This window comes from Siphateles boraxobius, unplaced genomic scaffold (genome assembly GCF_051911475.1).
Source record: "Siphateles boraxobius isolate OS27281-9 unplaced genomic scaffold, OSU_SipBor_1 129, whole genome shotgun sequence".
NCBI classification, from domain to species: domain Eukaryota; kingdom Metazoa; phylum Chordata; class Actinopteri; order Cypriniformes; family Leuciscidae; genus Siphateles; species Siphateles boraxobius.
In genome coordinates, this window is record NW_027508732.1 from 39,822 (window position 1) to 44,161 (window position 4,340).

The 4,340-nt window shown below is 44.2% G+C and overlaps 1 long non-coding RNA gene across 1 annotated transcript; it reads right to left on the reverse strand.

The window, feature by feature from the left end:
* On the reverse strand, nucleotides 1-2,090 carry LOC143734393 (uncharacterized). Its single transcript, XR_013202296.1, has 3 exons — nucleotides 1,667-2,090; nucleotides 1,321-1,377; nucleotides 1-1,120 (listed from the first exon to the last, which is right to left on the reverse strand). It is a non-coding gene; the product is annotated as an uncharacterized LOC143734393 (long non-coding RNA).
* Nucleotides 2,091-4,340: the final 2,250 nt, after the last annotated feature.

Here is a 4,340-nt window from a genome sequence, read left to right on the forward strand (position 1 = left end):
GGCGATCAATTAATTGTCGATAATGCATTTTATCGATAAAACTTTTTGTTTGTCAATGAAGCAGGTTCATGCCTGCTGCTCAACTGCGAAACATTTAAAGCAGACATGATGAAAAATTAAGCGAGCACGCCGGAGTTATGTTTGGGACCATTTTACAGCTATAGTTATAGCTATATCGTGACTAGGCCTATAAGTTTGCGTATGCATCGGCAGCCTTTTGTTTTGTCCAAATTTAAGTTGTAGTATTGTGTTTATTTTGTGTAGGCCTATCTATAACTGATTTATCTCATATAGGATGCATTTGGTTAAGAATTAACGGTGATCAGCTTCAGCCCATGCAGCTCAAACAGGAATGCACAACTAATAACTACTATGATTGGGACCGTCATATTATATAACATTAATGAGAACACTATTTTAATAAATCATTTTGATTTAGTTTACTGTGTTATCATGAGTTATACATTCTGACAAGCACATAATCTAAAGCGGCGTTGGTTACACATTGTATTAGACGTTATATTTGATTATTAAATAAGTAATTTAATAAATAATCAATCACATCGACTCATTTTACAATCCTACTTGCCCTTTATTTAGATTAAAACCCATCTCATTAATTTGGTGAGGAACATGGCGTTTTGAGGAGCATTTGCAGACCCTGTCATGCTGTCGGCTATGCCTGCAGCAGATGCAGATTGCAGCATTAATTCTAACAATTAATCCATTAATTGATCGCTAATTTAAACAGATCGATCATGGGAATTTATGTAAATTGAAATGCCTATTCTTTACAATGCATTCCTGTAGCTTAAACAGTAGAGCAAGAATGCTAAAAATACTGGGTTTAATTTCCAGGGAATGAATATCTTAATAAAAATGAATAAAATAACTTAATACAACTTAAATACAATGTAAGTTGCTTTGGATAAAAGTGTTTCTGCTCAATCTAAATGTATTATAAAATATATATATATATATATATATATTTGGGTTATCTAATTTTGCATTTGACAAAATGGACAGCTAATGCTGAAGAAGAGTCTGTTAGCTGTCGTAACTGATGATGATTCTGCTCTTCATATCAGCATCCATGTTTTTGCTTAGAGAACAGTCTCTCCTGAAACAGACAAAGTCACAGCACCCTTTTAGTGTTATTATAGTTTACAGAAAAACTAAAATACAGTAACAGAACTTATTTCTAACAAAAATGAGGTAAGATATGATGTTGTATGGTGTTTGTAGTTTTCAATAAATTAAACAACATTTATAATATTAGTTAGCAAAACTTTGCTATATTGATAATGGTATATTGCTAACCCTTTCCTCCGCCTCCTCGAGCGTCAGCAGAGATGTACAGTCCGGAGGGAATGGTTGCTGCAAATTCAAAATAAAGAACAGACACTGATGTATGATTGTTTAACTTTATTCACTTTAAGAATAAAGCCTGGTAAACTTCCAGATGAAAAAGACGTACTGTTAAATGTATTAAAAAGGCATTATACTATATTTGTATTGTACTAAAAACATACTCAAGCACATTTTTAATACATTTAATAATACGTCTTTTTCACCTTCCGTTGATTTCATCAGCAGTTACATTACATTATGCTTTCCTGCTTAACTAACGCATACTTCAGCTAATAGTTGATGTCATCTTAGTCACCTGTAGATGTTATCACCATTACGATGGCAATCACGAGAAAAGACTCCAAAATACACCTCCTACATTGCGGACGACATGATTCAGACCACAAACTTGAAAATAAAACAAAGGATGTAATTAACAATGGTGTTGCTTAAAGGGTTAATTCACTCAAAAATGAAAAATTCTGTCACCAATTAAAACCTTCAAAACCAAACAGTTTCTGGTCCCCATTGACTTCCATAGTATTTTCGTTCCTCTCTATTATGGAAGTCAATGGGAACCAGCAACTGTTTCATTACCAACATTCTTCAAAATATCTTATGTTCAGAAGAAAGAACTTCTTGCAGGTTTAGAACAACTTGTGGGCGAGTAATTGATGACAACATTTTCTTTTTAAGGTGTACTTGTCACAGTGTGGGTTTTGTGTCTTGTTTCTTGTTCCTTGTTCTTGTCTGTCACGTCATGTGTCTTGTCAATTGTTAATTGTCTGATCATTGTCCACGGGTGTTCCTTGTCTTGTAATTAGTCAGTGTATTTAAGCTCTCATGTTTGCCCTGTGTCTTTGTCGTGGATTGTATGTTATTTGTGGATGTTACTTGTCCAGGTTCCGTTCAGTAGGTCTCCTGATGGGACCATGAAGGCCGCCCCGCCATGGTCGCCTGCACAGCCTGGTCCGCCCACGCTTCACGACCCAGGTCCGCGACTGCAATGCCCCGGTCTCGTTCCCCTGCACAGACCTGGCCCTTCATCCCTCCCCCAAGACCGCCCCCGCTTCACCACCCTCCTAAACTATTGTGTTTTTTTTGTTTCTGATGGGCGTCAGGAACCTTTTATACATCTTTTGCTGAAATGACATGCACTGTGTGGTACAGTAGCCTACAAATATTTTGAGTGTCCCTTATTCTGTCCATTATTTTCCTATAAAGAACCACGATTGTCCCTTATTTTCCTTTCCAGAAGTTGGCAACCCTAAACCTGAATATAAATCAAAGCATGTACTTCAATATAGTTTTAAACCCTCATTTAAACAAGGTTCTCTTACGAGAGTATCTCTCGTACTCCGTAATATCTTACGCTATGGGGAAAACCTCTTTTCCACGAGATATTGAAGCAAAAAATTATCCTTAATTTTGAATTAATGTAAAACGCTGTGCAGCAGTATGCAGATATAGGCAGGACGGGTCGAGTGCCTATTGGCTGCCCTGCGGCAACAGCAGCAGCCTATCGAGAGAGACGCTGCGTGACACCATCCTATGGGGGCATTTCGCGCCCATTTCGTCACGTCCCGCCAGAAAAGGCGCAATCTCGCCCTATAAATATAGCTCGATAAGGCTGGTACACTGATTTTCATCTCTTCAGCGAAGCATCACGCATCGCTGGATCCGGAGTGAGAAGCAACGCCGTCTGAGGACAAGCACACAGCGGGACGAGCCTTTGTGTCTGAAGTCGCTGGCACCGCCGCCTTTAGCCGCCGTACCTGCTACGCTTTCCGGCGTTATATCCTTTCAATTACTGTGTTTGTGTTCGCCGCTGCGACACACATTTTTTCACTGTCTCTCTCTCTGCTAAAAGAGCTGCGTCTTTTTCAAGATGCAAAGATCCTGCGGCTCGTGCCGAGCCACACTCAGAGACGGGGACCGTCATGTCATCTGCGTTTCCTGCCTGAGTGAGGATCATGCGGCTCTCGCTCTCGTCGAAGGCGGATGCCCTCACTGTGAGCTACTGCCTATGGTGACTCTGAGGACTCGCCTGTCATCCTTCTCAGAGCCTGCACTTCAGCTCGCCGTAGCGCCGCACCGTAAGAAGCGCCGTGCCCAGCGCGGCGCCGAGCCTTCTCCTGCCCGCCAAAGCTCGCCGGTTCGCCCGCCAGCTTCGCCGGCATCGCTCGAGTCCCTCCCCGACGGACAGCGGCCGCCGTCCGCCGCCGCTTTCGCCATTGAGGTCGACAAACAACCGAGGTCTGTTCTCTCCCGGCATCAGATAGTGAGCAATGGGCGAGCTCTGTGGACCTCCCCCCTGCTAGCTGCGAGCCTTCTGGAAAACGAGCTGGCATTGAATCAGAGCTGATGCGTATGTTCTCTCAAGCCGTCGACAACCTCGGCATCGACTGGGAGGCGCCCGCGCAGCCGGCGCGCAACCGACTGGACGGATGCTTCCTCAAAAAGGACCACTCGCCGTCACAATCCAGGCCCGCGCCTTTTCTTCCTGAGCTTCACGAAGAAGTCGCGAGGTCCTGGGGCGCCCCCCTCTCGGCCAGGGTGCGTACCTCTGTCTCGGCTGCATTCTCCACTGTGGACGGTGCGAAAGACAGAGGATACCTTTCTCTTGCCCCAGTGGAAGCAGCGGTAGCTTCCCATCTCTGTCCGCCCTCTGCTGGACGGCGAGCACAGACGACGCTACCCTCTAAAGCCTGCCGATTGACGTCAACCATGCACGGTCGCGGGGCAAGCCGCGTCAGCTTTACACACAATGGCCATCTTGCAGATCTTCTAGGCCGACCTTCTCCAAAAAATGGACGAGGAAAGCGCTGAATCGATCAGCGTTGCAGATTTGCGGAGCGCTACAGACCTGGCTCTACGCGCCACAAAATCAGCTGCACAGGCCATTGGGCGGAATATGGCCTCTCTCACCGTGGCTGAGAGACATCTGTGGTTGACGCTGTCTGAAATGACTGAAGCGGAGCACTCTGTAT